The sequence below is a fragment of the Dunckerocampus dactyliophorus genome, chromosome 12, assembly GCF_027744805.1.
Source record: "Dunckerocampus dactyliophorus isolate RoL2022-P2 chromosome 12, RoL_Ddac_1.1, whole genome shotgun sequence".
NCBI classification, from domain to species: domain Eukaryota; kingdom Metazoa; phylum Chordata; class Actinopteri; order Syngnathiformes; family Syngnathidae; genus Dunckerocampus; species Dunckerocampus dactyliophorus.
Genome location: NC_072830.1, coordinates 28,313,041 through 28,330,234, shown reverse-complemented (window position 1 = coordinate 28,330,234; position 17,194 = coordinate 28,313,041). Strand labels below are relative to the sequence as shown.

The 17,194-nt window shown below is 42.9% G+C and overlaps 1 protein-coding gene across 2 annotated transcripts in view; it reads left to right on the top strand.

Annotated features, from left to right (window-relative positions):
• The first annotated feature begins 987 nt into the window (after positions 1 to 987).
• numbl (NUMB like endocytic adaptor protein) overlaps positions 988 to 17,194 on the top strand; it is a 72,595-nt gene continuing 56,388 nt past the window's right edge. Inside the window, exon 1 of one of the 2 annotated variants that reach the window (XM_054793796.1) lies at positions 988 to 1,341. The gene's annotated coding sequence lies outside the window, so the exon portion shown is untranslated. The remainder of the gene's footprint in view (positions 1,342 to 17,194) is intronic. The other variant, XM_054793794.1, reaches the window with a different exon arrangement.

Sequence of the window (17,194 nt, the reverse complement as noted above, 5' to 3'; positions counted from 1 at the left end):
TATTTATCGATATCAAGGGGACTATCAGCATCGGATGGAAATAGCGTGGTGAGACCGATATTTTTCAGTACGCTTTTTACGCCAAAGAACTACTTTAATGGAGGAGTGACACCTAGCCCCACCACGCCGGCTAGCGACTAGCTTCCCCACACACTCGCTCGTAGCACGTCAGCGCCACGCTCACAATGCGTCACGCCACTACAGAAAGGTAACGCTACATGTTGGAGCTGTGGTTTTAGTTTTTGAGGTTGGAAAAGTTCCTGGTCGGTGGAGGCGTTTGTTGCTATGTTGTTATGTGAAATCAATGCGTTCAGAAAGGGTGTTTCAGGAATGCTTGAAACGACCAAAGTGCGGCAAAATACTGTAATTATCACACGCTATCATGAATGTGCCTCTTACTACACGGTTACAGCACGGATATAAAATCATAAAATGTTTTTGGAGGCATTTAGGCGGAATTGGTTTGTCCCATTATGTGTTTTAATATCGTTTTATCTGTTGTTATCTTTTAAATGCACAGAAACGAAAGGCATATATGTTCATGTCTTACATAAGGATCGTGGATGATGGGCAAAATTTAAAAAAAAAGTGCAGTTTTCCTGCTTTTCAGTGTGTGTATGCGCCACGGGCATGAGCGTAAATACCAACAGCCAATTTTTATGCAGTTTAATTCGTAATTGTGAAAAATGTAGACGTTTTCATGTACAATGTGTTCTTTTACGCCACTGTTGGTAACTACGCTTGCCGACGGTGGCGTTCTTATATTTTTTGGTTGCAAAAAAAAAAGGAATTTTGCGCCAGCTGCATACACTCTTTAATACACAGCGCACGAAGTGACGTCAAGAGGGCTGCTTACCGCACGGTGGCGCAATGGAGCGATGGAGAAACACTCCTCCCCTCCGCTTTCCTCTTCTTTGTGGAAAAACATCAATGGGAAGTGTGTGTATTTGCATGTCGGAGTGTGTGTGCCAATGAGTGTGAGGGCTGTCCTCGGGGTGGAGCAGCCCAGTCAGTGCACAGTGAGCAAGCAAAGCAGCCGAGCAAGCATTTACACCAGCTTGAAACCTTAATTCATGTCTTCTTTGTTTTTTTTCTCTTCAATATATGCGTGAGCTTGTGGCGTTACTGTAACGCTGTGCCTGCATTGTGTGTGTGTGTGTGTGTGAGTGAGTGTGTGTGTGTGAGAGTGAACGCTGCTTGAGTAACGCCTCGACTCCATGCATCGCCGTCATAGAGCGGTTGAAGAAGCTCTGTGGACAAAATACAAATAAATCTACATTAAAAAAAATTATTATCGCGCTGGATTTACAGAGAGGAGGCGAGCATCCGTCTTTCTTGTGGGTGAGTTGAGTGAATACACTCCTATCTGCCTTTACTTCTGTTATCTTAATGCCTGCCAATGAATGGAAATAGATACACATTACAGGTAAAGCACAATGCACATCCAGGGACAGAGCCGTAATTATAATTGGATGAGCGTCTCTACAGTTTGCGTATTTAGTGTGTGAATCAAAAGTAGCCCTGCCTTAAATAACTGCTCGTTTCCCATAATGCATCATTTAGGTAGTGCAGTATGTCATAGTGGAACTTTGGTGTTTGAAGCAAAACAATGCTGGTGTGGGAACGTGTGTTACCAAGCCAAGATGAAACTTCACGGTCATCATGTAGTGTGGTGATTAGGGTTGCTTTATTTGTCAACTTTCTACTGTAGCGATTGTCTTGTTCACTGAGGGTGCGTTCAAGTCCTTATTTTCTGCTGGTACGCTTTGTTCGGTCAAACATGCACCCAGTCCAGGAACAAACAGGGACCCGAGAGATGGGTCTCGGACCAAAACACTGAATATGTCACCAAATGCGACAATCGCTGTAACCGTCACTGAGTGCATTATTTGATTCGCTGACAAATGTGCCAACGCAAACGGAACCGCACACCAATGTTTTGGTCCAAAGTACCGGACTACTACTAGGTTTGAATACGCAGGACCACAGTGTGTCAAAAATGTTTTAAGCCCCACTTGTCAAGGGGTTGGTGCTGGGATGGCGGACTGAACTCCAAAATGTGGACACTTCGGTGCAAAAGACAAGAATTTATTTCGTATCAGTTCAGGAAATGTTGTAAGGCAAGATTCAAGCAGAGAAATCAGGTGAATCCCTTTGCAAAAGTGCAGAGAAAGCAGGAGGTGAAAAAGACTGACAAAAGACACGATGAGACAATCTTACTTGAATTTCGACATCTTGGATCAGAGCCGGTGTTACCACTAGAGAGTTGACAACAAACTGGTGACGGCCCCCCCTTTGAGCAGGCCCTTTAAGGGGCTGCCATGAAAGATGGTGGCGATGATTCCACATCATGGCAGAGCCTTTGTGATGCCACATCGGGGCGGATCCTTGAGGGACACTGATACTATCATCTCATTGACTTTCCTTTGCTGCATCTCATCGTGATGGCCAACAGGAAGTAGGGAAAGAGGCCAACACGGTATTCAAATAAGTGTGTGGTCGCCTCCACACTTAAGGCACATACCTTTGTAAAGGGGCCAAGGAACTCATGCAGTTCTATTGTGTGCGAAGCTCCATCTGTTGCGTGACATGGCATTCCTCAGAGAGTATTGCTGTAAGGGGGTGGTCCAACCTGACCCATTGCCTCTGAGAGAGAGAGAGAATCACATGGTGTGCATTAAGAGAGTAGGTGCACGAATCAGGGCGCTTGAGCCAACAAGCTGTAGACCACCTGTGTCGGCAGCTTCTGGACCTTAGTGGTTGTGTGACACGTTGCAATGAAAGAAAGATTTGGTGCGAAGTAGGGTTAGGACAGCTGCTTTCACAACATTAGATCCACGGTCAGTAGTTACACACACCTGTTTCTTCTCGTCTAAGTCCCATTCCTGGAGAAACTCCAACAAATCACTTGCGATGTTTTCACCTGTGTGTTCCTCTGGAAGAAAACTTGTCTGGAGGCCGGACGACTTCAAAGTCCAGTGGCTGGTTATGTAGTGGACCGTGAGGCTAATAGAACGATTAGACCACCCTTGTTTCTTCAGTTTATTGATCCATTTTAATGCCTGGAACAATTAAAGGCACAGTTGTTTGGACAAATATAGTGTTGATAACAAATAGTTTCATTTAAGAGTTGATGTCTAGCAACTTCCATTGCTTTCTTGATAAGAACCAAAATCAAGTTCTAACATAGCTACAGTATAGCATTGTACTGCCAAAACACATGAGCTATTTTTGTTGTTATTGTTATATTTGTCCGGACAAGGGTACCTTTAGTTGTACCAGGCATTAAAATGAACAAGAAACTGAAGAAACAAGGGTGGTCTAATCATTTTTTCCATGAGTGTATGGTTGAGTTGCGCGGCTACGCCACATGTCTGTACTCCATGCAAACCAAACCACTTCCATATCACAGAGGTACCTCCCGTTCACCAACAATTTCTTCGTCTTTAGTCTACGCTTCTCCTCCGCCTTCAGCCGTGCTCATTTTCCCTCTTTTGGTTGTTTTGTTGTTTGCTCTGTTTCCTCCGCCACCGCTGGACCGTGCTGGTGGCAGACGTGAAGCACCAGATGAAGGTAAACACGGGTGTGAATGTGGCTGCTGTGGGTCAGGCATGGACTTCTATCTAGTCTAAATCTATGTGCATTCAGTGCACATAGATTGGGGCCCAATCAGTCTAAATCTATGTAAGGTGAATCTATCATACAGGTGCTAGATTAAGACGAAGGATTTGCCTCGAAGCGGGGCTAGATTTACCGCGCCAGGGATTTCAAGATGAAAATGGTACATAAGCGCATGCGTGCTTTGTCCATGTTTATGTTGGCACTTCCTTACACTTGAGTATTTCGATACTTTTAGTCCAGGTCTCAATCATCATTTCAGCTAACTGAAGCGAACTACACTAGAATGTCTTTGCAAAGGGACCAAGACCCCTTCAGTCTGGATGGATGCTTTTACCAAATGAAACCTAGAATGAGTTTGGTCTGGAATTGGGGGCAAAAGTTTTTTAAAGTAGGTTTGGTCCGGAATTAGGGCCAAATTAAGGGCATTTGTGGACTTCATTAAGGCTTCGTCCGGAGTTGGGGTAAGATTACATAAGGTTTGGTCTGGAACAGCATAGAAGTTTACATTATGACACTTTGAAAACATTAAGGCTTTGACAAGTTTAGGATCAATTGGGACTGATGAAACTCATCACTGCTAGAACAGTTATGAATGAGTACACCCCCACTCTCAAACCCCCAGTCCACCACACCATTCTCCCCCCCCACACACACTTTCCACATCCTCCTAGACCATTTCCCCTTGTGCAGATCAGATTGCGACTTCTCGGTCTTGGCTGTCTTTTGTTGTTCAACCACTTGCCCCCGCACATAAGGGGGCAGGGGCTAGCCCAGCTGAGACCACAATACATCTGGGATCAAAGGTCATCCTGCTGGCCAATCAGAGCCCCCGTCTGTCTTGGAAGAGGGTGTGGCCCCCCCTTTGTGCTGGCCAGGGTGGGTCCTCTAAACAAGCAGCTCCACTTCCATCCCCGGTCTTTCTACTAGCGGTGGTCACACGAACCTCCGGATGCTTTAGTAGTCTGACAATGGGCAGTTTATTTGAATTGTTCAACATTTAGTGTAAAGTACACCGCCGGGAAAGTTCATCTTCAATGTGCTTGCAGCTGTACTGAGGCTCGTGCGGGTATTGGCTACATCTGCAATGTGAGTCGATGAATGAAACACGCAATTAACACCTGTTCAGCTTTTCTGGTGGGTGCTTGAATTAAAGTAACACAATGAGATAATGGGATGAGAGGTACTTGAAGTATGTTGAAGAGGGCGTGGGAGGAGGTTGTTTTATGACAGGTTCAGGCACCGACGAGGTATAAGAGGGAGGATGCTGAAGAACAGTCCATTTTTGAAATGAACGAGTCAAAACACGTTTTGGAAACCGTGTCTGTCCTTTTGTGGCAGAATATCTTTAGCTCATACAGTGTGATATCATATCAACAACAGCGATGCATACATCGTGCTGTCTCTTACTTTGACTCATACGACACGCACACACACGCGCGCACACGCGCGTCCGTCTCTGGTGTCCAGTGTCTTTGTTCTGCACCGAGCTGAATGCTGTGATTTGACTTCCATCGTCGTGTAATTCCTGCACACACGAATGGTACGCGCACAGTAAGAGGACGTACTTGACGCATGCATTTGTATTCCCAAATGATAGAAACAACGCATATGAATGCCTGTCTAGTGAACTTGCGTGTAAGTTTGTGTCCACTTCCTGTTTTCCAGTTCATTTCCTTGCGTCTGCTGGTCATGTGCGATGCCACTGGTTTTGATCCGATATTGAATGAAATGCAGGCTGGTACTGGCGAGACCGATCCGCAAAACACGTACTGTGGATTGTGATTGCATCCTGATTGGCTAAGGGGCTGTGGACCAATCAATCTCCTCCGTGCCTTCTTGTGCAATACAGAAAGCAAATTTACATAAATGCTGGATCGCTAGCAGTATGACTCTGAAGTGTTGTATCTTTGCAAGTTTTATCCCAGACAGCACCCACAATGTTGACCAAACGTTCTGTACCGTCAAAGGCGCCTGCGGTCGCACTCAAGAGGAAGAATAAGTTGTGGCTGTAGGGCGCCATCACGGAAGGAGGGAAATACGACGACAGGAGCAATATGTTTTAACAAGGATAAAAAAACGCTACAGTACAGCGGAACGGCGCCAGGATGACGCGCAGGCACGGTCAGAGGAGTGAAATATGCAGGAGACACTTAATCATTTCTTGTGTCCAACCTCGTAGGTTAATCATAAAAATTCAAATGAAGGTTTGAACCTTTTTGAGTGTTTAAACAAGAGAGAAAGGTGAGAAAATTTGAATGCATAGTGTATAAAGTGTATGGTGAGGGGTTTTACAGTCTTAAAACGTGTATAATAATTGTAAAAAAATGGCTACTTCACGGATTTCACTTGTTGCGGGCACCTATCCCCCGCGATAAACGAGGGAACACTGTATTTCATATCCTAGCATGAAGAATACAAGACATGTAATTAGTTGATTCATTAGTAATTTTAAATAAATGAATAATTCATTGAAGTTATTTATTTATCTTAAACCCTGCATTATATAGAGGCAGTGGGGTGATTCACAACACAAAGAATAGAGGACAGAATCATTGAAAACATGTGAAAATGGTATTTTAAACAAAAAAGAATACAAGAGAAATGATAAACAAATGATAAAACCATTCAAATAAATAGTGTCCCATAGAGTTGGGACACTATGGGACACTATGGCACACCTTTAATCGTCTTTCGTGTGTGTGAGGGGGGTGGGGGGGTATTTGTTCATAGAACGCACACAGAATAACGAACAACTTCATATCCGTCTCCTTCCTTCCTCCTTTCAAGTGGCCTGCGCTGAAGAGGCGTTCGAGCTCGCTGCCTATTCCCGAGTGTGAGAGGAATCTGCTTCATTTAGGAAGGCTGCAAAAAAAGTGGCAGAAACACGACTGAATTCAAGAAAGAACTCGTAGCAAAGTAGGAAGGTAACGTGTGTTACAATAGGAAAGTAACGTAAAGGTTCCTGGTTACCACATGCTGCAGGGGGAGCGGCATTACAGGAAGTGTGCGTGATGATGATTGCACCTGCAGCTGAACTTTAAAGTTCAAGTGAGCAAGTATACAGCTCCGACCGTCCACTCTTTAAAAGTTACGTTGGTAACTGAAACAGCGTCTGCTTCGATAACGGTAAAAGTCATGTTAAATGTTACTTTATCCATTTATTCGTTGTTTATTGGTACTTTGCTGTGATTGTCGTGTAAAACAACAACTATTCTCTATCAAATGTGTTGTGTTCATATTTTTGGGTGTCTGGAGAGATTTCATTGGATTTCTATTATTTCTTATGTGAAAAAGGGATTCTGTTTTTGTATGTTTCGGTTTTCGTCGGGCAACTGTATTATTTTATCGGGAAAGAAAACACATGAAAACATACAACAGAAGTGCATTCACGAAGGACAATTTCCCCCAGATAAAAATAAACATTACATAATCAGGATTCTCTTCTTAAGCTACTGTATCGTGGGAGGTCAATTAGCCGAGATCGGCCTCAATGCATCATAGCAGCGCTAATGGTGTTTTATAATCTGGCCTTATTTAAAATACTAAAGGCTTTCTCCTACTCTTGTCTGAGCTGAGCTTTCCAAGAGGGGGGAAAAAAACCCAGCACAGAATATGACACTGACATGTCGGCTGCACGATTTCAGATCGTTAACAGACAGAACCCAAGTTGAAGCTACTAGAGCACAGATGGGCTTGTTCACTGTGAAGAATGTAGGGGGGGTGCTAGCAGTACATGAGGTGGCAGTGGAAACTCATAAAATGGTGGTAAAAGTGGATCTACGTGTACGCCGTGTCTTCCCGAGTCTTTAGCAGTGCTTCTTGGTCCGTGACCGCCAACCCGGGCCACGAGAACACATACTTTTTTACTCTTATCCATAAGGTTCTCATTTATAATACAGCTTCCAACCACCGGGTGGCGGTAATGTGTCAGTCGGTTGTGAAGGAGAAGTGTTCAAAACGCCTGCGACAGAGTTTTCAATGCTGTTTTTAAAGTCGAAAACGGTTTCTAAAAGTCGGGCCTGCGCTTTCCAGTGACACGTGGGTGATTGTGGTCATCGGTGGGACCGCAGACAAGCTTTGGGAAGAATGAGTGTTTGTGACAAAGATTATGGGTTCGTACTGTTGTCGTTACGGCACTGCCACAAAACTAGGTAGCTATCTGTGCCTCATTTTGGTGCTAAATGAACACCACCTGCAACGAGTGCTTGAAGACGATGTTGTGTCGGTAATGGGAGTGTAACAAGATCTCGTCTCACAGCATCTCGCGAGATTAAAACGTGACAAGATTTCTCATTCAGAAAAAAACTTGTGGGCACTAGGCCTGGGACGATAATAAATAAATTAATTACACAATCATTTTGCCCGCCTCAATATGTTGCCATGTGTGCGCGTTTCTGTTTTCCTCGTCTCTCGCCTCCAAACGGGCAGGAAGAGAGTTCACTTTGTGCATTGGTTTCAGCACCTTGGCGCGTTTGTTCCATAGAACAACGGCATGAACGGAGCGAGTCCTTTTTGTCAGTCAGGTAGTCGCTTTGTCTCAGTGGATGGAGGCGGGGCCGCTAGCATACACACAGAGTGCAGTAGAGTGTAACGTTAAATTAGTAGATTGCAATATATCGTCTAGTTCTTGTAGACTCGTGTATCGTCTCGCCCCGTGACACCCCCAGTCGGTAACTTCTTTATAAGTAATGCAACTTCCCAACAGAGACACACAGTCGGACACTTTTTTTAAAACGTTATTGTCAACTTTAACTCTTGAACTCTTTAACTTCGCTCTCCACACCAACATTGAACACTTCCTCGTTAGAGCGAGGTGCATTCACAAACACCGGCATGAGTGCTGGGTGAGGGACGTATCGCTCGCTTTCCCCGTAACTTTCACTCATCTCACTGTCCGCTTGGTCTGTATCGATCCCTCGTTTCTATCTTGTTTCCCCGTTTGTGTCACTCGTTCTTCTGTGTCATTCGCTTCGCTTCCCTCCTCTCTCGTCTGTCGCATTGAGAGTTGCAATGTTTAGCACCAATGCAGATATTTCATTGGCTGAGTAGCATCATGTGAGGTGGCTTAACTTGCATGCAACTGGTCAATGGATTTCCTGAAGCGATCAACCAGTACCATAAATAAGGTTTTAGCGTGTTAAACTGAAAGCATATTCGATGTATTTGAACAGGAAAAGTTGGGCCCCAAGGTCAAAAAGGTTAAGAATCCCTGGTCTCTCGCTCCACACTGAAGGAAGGGACAGCAACTTAAGTTGAGGCGCTCTTTTACATCTGGCTGAAGAAAGAATGAGTCACTGCAGAAAACGTGTGTTCTGTGGTACACGTATAAAGTACATAAAGTACCTTTTCCACTCACCTTGGTTTGGGGCAGTGGGTTTCCCACCACACAATAAATGATGTGGAAAACTGCTCTGATGTCACTGGCATGACGAGAAACAACAACAGTCGCAAAAAGGGGTTAGCATGTGTGTTTATTTTTGCCATTTCTGCATAATTCTATTGCCATATATCTTCAAATGCCATGCGGTGATGACGATTTTGCAAAACCAAGGAGTGACCAGACGTGGTTTATGTCACCCACATGCAGTCTGCTTGGAACCTTCCCCCTATTTGCCTGGGTTTGGGTGGTCTTGGTTTTCCACTTCAAAATAGTACTTTGGAAAGCGGGGCGAACCACACACGAGTTACAAGATGTGCTAACAAACAACAGTGGAAAAGAACGAGGCTCTCTTGCGTTTACCTCCTGGTCTACAAGTAGTGAGTGGAGTATCCTGTAATACTGCAGTGTTGTGCCGACGTGCTGCATGTGATTGAGGAGCAGGACACAGACGAGCACATTAGGGGAGTTTTGCTCAGTATTGGTTTTTGCCAGCTTAATGGGTCGCTTTCACTCTATTTAATTGACATTTCTGGAAAACATAATGGGTTCATAAAAGGCTCAATCAGAGGTAATGCTGCTTTTTAGAACATGGTAAAATGCAGCCACAACATTAGGTACACCAACACTATCCAGTCTGCATCTGCAGATACGTACGTCACTTGATATCATTTCTAACTGTAGTTTGCAGCGGGATAGGCCTGCACTGCATCATACCGAGATGCTGTGGGGTTTCTAACGGTTTACCCTCTCAGAATGATGCAGAGCAGTGTACACCACTGAAAACCACAACAGCTCTTGGATAAGCGCCAAAGAGTAGGAACATGATACCTGTAAAGTCATCCTAAAGCTACTTTTAAGAATGGGCCATCTAACAGAAACAACATAACAGCACGTGTTAGCATCCAGATTGCGGTGTGCCGTGCTTCTGAAAACATCGAGTGATGTCACAGCTAATCTTCCATCTAGCCAGTTCGGTTTAGAAAACATTGCCTCTGTTTACCGGTGCTATGACTCATGGTTGCTATGGTGACCAGCTCTGACAGCGTTTGACTCTCCATGACTGTTCTCCCTCCTCTCTCTCCACCAGTCGATCGGCATCTTTTTCGTCATCCTCCCCTTTTTATTCTCTCCGTGCTGCTTTTATTTTTTCCCATACGGCTGCATTTCTTTCTGACTTGCTTCCTTTCTCTGTCGCCATCCTTTGTGTTGCAGCATTTACTGACCTTTAATCCTGCTCATAGATACTAATCACATTTAATCCTTCTCTTCTTTCTTCTCCATCTTTTACGCTGTGTGTAGAGGCGAGTTAGAAGTGATCCCTCATCAAGTGGGACAGAGTACAGAGCAACAGTAAAGGTTATGGAAGGCATTTGCCAAAGTGGGATATACTGTATGCCCATTTGACGGAAGTATTGGACTAAACAGCCATACTTGAAAGAAGCCCAAATTAGATTAAAATGAGACAACTTTTCTTGTTACAAGCAAAACATTCTGCCAGTGGAGTAAGCAACATTTGCTTGACTGGAATTCTTACAACTATAATATTTTTCCTGTGATTTAAGAATATAAGTCCTAAAATAAGCAGGTTGTTCTTAATCACATAGCCAGATTTAAGTCAAATGTTCTTATTACAAGGTAACAAGTACGCCAATGCTCTTATAAGAGTCCTGAATTGAGATAAAATGTGCTTTTATGATGCTAGATTTAAGCTAAATGTTTTACATATTGTAAAGGTAGGAGTGTTATTCCTTAAGAGAGATTCTCCTATTGACAAACGACCATTCGTACCTGTGGACAATTTTTAGAGCGTCCAATTAACCTATCATGCATATTGTTGAAACGTGGAAGGAAGCCAGAGAGAATACCCACGGGGGGAGCGTGCGGGTTCAGCACGGAGATGTTCCGACCGAGATTTTAACATGGGTTGCCTGATTGCGGGCCAACATGCTAACCACTCGGCCACCGTGCAGCGATCAGCTCTTCTTGTCGGCATGTTAGTTATGTTGGTTACTTCTTCACCGGTCTGAGCTTTTCAACAAGCATGAAGCAAATTATATGGATGGAACTTTTTTATTTCAAAAGAAAAAAGTGTGATTGTACGTGAAATTCACTCAATTAAAAATATATTGTCATAAACACGATCACAAATCTTCTTTTGACATGATTTACATGTAAATTCACTAGTTTTTGGTTTTATAAACTATCTTGGTGCGCTCTATTTGCCGTGCGGCCTTCACATTTGTCCGAAATCAGCAAATCCTGAAAAAATGGGATTTTTGTTTTACTTTCTTGAAATGTAGTTTTTGCAGCGTAGATATATTTTCTGCGTGTGAGTCCATTCTTGAATTTAGAAAGTTTAGAAACCAGTTTTATTCTTAATTGAATCTGTTGTTGAAGAATAATCCAAATAAGGTTTCAGGCTTGTTATTAGAAAAAAAAAGAACTAATTTCTAATTTCTGTACTGTAGTTTCATAATATAAGATTATTTTTCTCAAGTGAAAATTGCCAGACAAGATATTTTTTGTTTCAAGAAATTGAGTTTTTGCAGTGTTTGTCGCATTATTGTGACACTTGGCCAATTCCCAAAGACTGTCCGGGCTCAACAAGGGGTCTAAAGAGAGGAAGAATGTAAGAGGGGAAGAAAATCTACCCTGGAAGTTGTGTGAAATGAACAGACAGAATTTTGGAACGTGGAACAACTGTAGACTATTATTTCCAAGGCTTTTGATGCCTCTGGAGGATCCACTGACTGTACATGCCCAGCTGTGTTGTTTTACAGGAGAGAAAAGTGGTCAGGTAAAAATTCCAAACTTTGCTGAACCGATTTGTGTCGAACCGCAGAGGTTCCATTATCACGCACTCATCAATAATTAAGGGTTTTAAATTAGGATTACACAAGAAATACTGCATGTTGCACACCTTGTTGCATTCATCCATCGATTCATCCATTTTCTATACCAATTATTCTACAGGGTTACGGGCTAGCCGGAGCCTATCCTTGCTAACTTTCACTGGTCACCAGTCAAACACAGCCCACTTACAGATAGACAAACCATTCACACTCATTCACACCGTCACAGAGTGTGAATTGAACTCATGCTGGCGTCATGGGAGTCAGCTGAATGTACCGCTACACCATCCCTTTTGTTGCATACGCCAAATTATTATAATACGTGTTTAGAAGCGCTGCCTCTTGTCTTATCTGTCACTTTTTGTCACCTCAAATCCCCTCTTCAACTGTCTGTCTTTAGCCCAAAGTGCTCTCTCTTCTCCTCATGTTCTTTTTTTTCCTCAGTAAAGGGAAGTAGCATTTACTGCCTTCAGGCTCCCAGTGGAACAAACCTCCCTTTGTTTGTCTCCACTGGAAGATGAGTTGTCTGTCCAGAAAGCAATGCCTGTAAAGGGATTCAGAAGTCAGTGCTGAGGCAGCCACTCAGAAAGTTGTAAATTACCAGCCACTCAAACCATCCTGTCCACAGTCTTTTCTCTGCATAGGCAGCCAGACTGATTGGTTTTGGGAATTGAAGCGAATACTTTGTAGGACTAAAGTATTGTCACACACGTCATTAACTGATGAATGAACCAATCAGGCTTCGGCTAGACTCTTTAGTTAGCCTTGAATCTTAATTCTCCATCCAGACATCCTGGACTTTCTTTGCTTCCAACTCTGCGGGATGTGGAAAACGCTTTTTCTCAAAAATTTCCCACATGCCCACTCCAATTCCTGAAGAGTGGAAGCTTTTTTAGCTGAAAAGTAGGGACAAGCTTCATATTTTCCTCCATCTTTATGTCCCTCAGGCGTCAAAACGGCCAGGTGTCCCAATACTTTGGTACATACAATATACGTGCACCCGACAGACTGCATTATTTTTGATGTGCACTGTCCATGCGTCAACAGAATCAAACCAAAACTACCAGACTCATCTTGACGAGATAAGGCCGTCTCGTACTCATGAAGAATAGGCGTGTGATGCTTGAGCATTCAGACGGTTTACTCTTAGTTTTCTTGTTTTCTTGTTTGCCTGCTACACATTCAGCCATAAAATATTTCCTTGTGCGTGTGATGATTTATGCTGTAAATATCATCCAATACGCAATATATTAGAAGGTTGGCTCACACTCATGCATGACAATCACGACCTATGGTCATATATCGGGAAGAGGAAATGAGTGGGACTGCGCCCAAAGCAGTATTTGTTTTGCTCAAGGGCACCTTGGCAATGCTCAGGAAGCAACCTGGAATCTCTTAGCAACCAGTCTCTGCCTTTTTCACTGGGCGATATGGACCAAGACTCATATTACCATGTATTTAGGTTGAATATCGATATACGGTATTGTATTGTATATACAGTATATATCCCGATATACGATATCAGTATTCAAGACTATGACATCATGAAAGACAAACAAGTATGGATGATGTATGTTAAATGTTGTAGGTAGCCTTGATGTCTGGATTGTGCTGAACAATTTGACGTTAGAATTGGTTAGAATTGGTTGAAAAATGTTGAAGTATTTGAGTACTTAAGATCAAAGGAATAACCTTAAGTTAATTCATTTTTGAATTTTATATTTGAATTTTGGGAAAATTTTAAAATTTTTAAATGTGAAAAATAGGTATCCTTAATTGTGCTGAACGATTTGATGTTGGAATTGTTGGAATTGGTTGAAAAATGTTGAAGTAGTGGAGTAATTAAGATCAAAGGAAATTACAGTAACTAAGATCAAAGGAAAAGTGGGAATGTCTGGAAAAGTTGGAATTTTTTTAATGTTAGTTTGAAGCCCTAAATGTGTGGAATGTTTTCATGGTGGAATGATTTGAATCGGTTGAGAAATTTGCAAATGGTGGAAGTTTGAAAAATGGCCAATTCATTTTCAATGGGAAAAATGATGTGGGATTTTTGGAAAATCTGTGAATTTCTTGAAAAAAACTGAAATGATCGCACACTATTCCCGAACGAGCTGAATGATTTGATGCTTGAATCGTGTGAATCGCTTGGAAGATGAAGGAGGAGATAGTGGACAAAAAATAGCGGACTAAACAAAAAAATTGTAGAGAAACTTATTTGTGTGAAACTAAAATAAAGTAGGCCATTCTCTTTTTGAAATAAATATAGAAAAAGTCAAATAGAATCTTTTTTTAAATCACAAACCTTTAGCTATGCTCAACTAATAACAACACAAAATATGAAGGAGTGCTCGGTTTATGAGGAAATTTTAAAATGCCAGCAACTCAAAAATACTTTAAATTGAACAGTAGTATTTTTTTTTGGTAAACATTTTTAGAAGACACAAGCATGCCCTTATTTTGAGCCAGGAACACCAACCTGTCAATTGCATCAGGCTTAGCAACTGTCTGTCTAACTTGTGGTAGAAGTTGTTGTGACTGTGAAGCTCGCTGGACATCGCGAGTCCATCGTTTCCGGCAGGTTTTTAAAGCTGTTTTTTTCCACTGTTGCAACGGGGACAATATCTTAGCAATGTGATCGGACACCACTTTGGTATTCCTTTCATGAGGAACGCCACAGGAGCGCGGCAGACAGCGCGCAGCTTCACACATTCCTCGTATTGCAGTTTGTGTTTTAAGGTGGTGAAAACGTTGTTTGTATGCTCTGAATTCAAAGCACCTCCACATTACCGAGCCACCTCTTAGTCCCTGCTGACTAATTCTTCCACCGCAGACGCTTGTTGCTTCGACTGGACTCCTTCTGCATGCAGGGATGAGGGAGATACAGCGATATGGTTGGTTTTGATATTGTGCTTAAAGTAAATATCGATATTTAAGAAATATGGTTATATCGTCCAGCCCTAGAAAGATGCATCATCATGACCTTACAGACTGAGCTGCCTGCAGTGGCTATTTATTTCTACTATATCCGGTGTCATTTAACATAGCTGACTTTCTAGATTACTCCAACGGGGACTTAAAAATGACATCACAACTGCATGGACTAATTATTAGCTTGGTGTCAGTCGTGATTCTCCTTTACGATGTTTTATTTTACTTTTATTTGCAGAAGCTTCTCACAGCCAGACAATTTGTGGATAGGAACCTCCGATAACATTGATTTTTATCTAATGTTTCAAGGCTGCAAGTACTTTACATCATTATGCACAACATGATATCATTTTCCCTGCTTGGACTGGACTGAAATGAGCCGAGTTAGTGAGCATGGTGGAATCTAGAAGCCAGAGTGATTTGGCTTGTTGAAATGTACAGTAGAGCTGCAACAATGTCCAATTAAGTGGCAACTATTTTGTTATTTCATTAATCATTTTTTATTTAAAAATGTCAGTATGCTCTGATTTCAGCCTCTCCAATGTGAATATTTAAAAAAAAAAGGTCATCCATGAAAGTAAAGCTATTATCCTTTTGTTTTAGGCAAAACAAGACATTCACACACACCCGTCTTGATTTTGGAGAACAATGATCGACATTTTTGCCTCTTCTGGTCTATAGCGGACCAAACCACTGACTGTTTGTGTTTGGTTCGTATTGGGTTGGTCAGTCTAGGGTAGGGGTGTCAATCTCAATTTCAACTTCACAGAAAAGAGCGGTCGGCTCCGTGCAACGTTTGCAGCACTACACAGATGATCGTAGACATTAACGGAGTTAATGGCTAGGTTTGTGAGGTATGTGGGTTACTTTTACAAAACCCTACAGAGAGATCAATACAAAGTATGTGTGACTTCCTCAAGCTATGTGCTCATGTCTGGAGTCACAGAGGAATGTAGGGCCGATGCCAGCGTGACACAGCAAGGAGGCGAGGCGAAGTGATGTAATTAGAACACTGAGGTGTGATTAGTGCAGCCTGTCTCTCCATATCTCACCATGGAGCACATCTCATTCTTAGAGGGAGAGGATTGCATGCTCCTCCTTGTCACTTGGTGTCCCCTATCTTCACTTGTAGGGTGAACAGTGGGAGGTCGAGTGGGGGGTGGTCGGCTTCAAGGAGTGGAGGCCTGAGAGACATGATGGTTGCTGCTGTGATCACCAGATGGACGCTGGCGTGATGTGCGTGTGGAGCATCGAGGACCACAGTCAAGTCCCTCTGTGCTTGAATGTGTGTACAGTACATGCTTTGGCTCTTGTGCGCCATAGAGGGAACACGTTATTGCTCTTCATTCCTAAGAGCCAAAGGAAAATCTCAACCCCTTTTGACCCCCTTTCTTAGCTGCACACTTTGAAGATTGTTTCCCTCTTACTTCCACACATACATTTCCATGTCTACATCCTGGCAGTCAACTCCCATAATAGAGAATTCCGACACAGGCCTCTGGAGGATACGTACTTACTGTACAAAAAGGGGAAATATAATAACAGTGGATTAGATTTTATACAGCGCTTTATAGCGCTAGCCAAAGCGCTTCACAGTGAAGTTATCCCATTTTTCATTCACTCCTCAGCCAGACACTGGTGGTGGTAATCTTCATCTCTACCCACAGCTGCCCTGGGGTAGACTGACGGAAACGTGGCTGCCAATTCACACCTACAGTACAGCCTCTCCGACCACTCCCAAACATTCATTCACTAGTGTGGGCAGCACTGGGGGCAACCTAAGTGGGTGAAGTGTCTTTCCCAGGGACACAACAACAGCGACTGGGTGGAGGGAGCCAGGATCAAACCGCCAACCTTCCAGTTTCTGGACAACCTGCTCTATGTCTTGATCACTGTCAGCTGGGATAGGCTCCAGCTTACCCTAGACCGTAATGAGGACTAGCGGTATAGGAAAAGGATGGTGAAAATGTTCAGTTAAGTGACCCCCCAGTTTTGCATGAAACCCTATAAGACGCTAAAGCTGGCCATCCATGATGTGTGCGCTGCTGTATGACACCAATGCTGTACTGTATGCTTATTAGACTCGGAATTGTTACATATTGAACCATGCTAGTGCAAATAATCAATTAGTCATAATCTTACAGTGCATATGTGCTTCTGCACATATGCACAAGGTAGAGAAATTTGGTTTGGCAGTCAGTGTGCTGTGTGGGCTGCACCATCCCACATGGACTGCTCTGTGTGGGTTTTGTGAAGTTAATCAAAGTACTGTTGCAGTACATTCCAAAAAATGTTAGTGACTTCATGTTTTGGTCACTAGCCACACCATTGTGTAAACCTGCACATCTGATGAGGCTTTAAACAAGAAAAGCGTTACAAAGGTCATAATACTTTGGTCAGAAAGGTGTTAAGT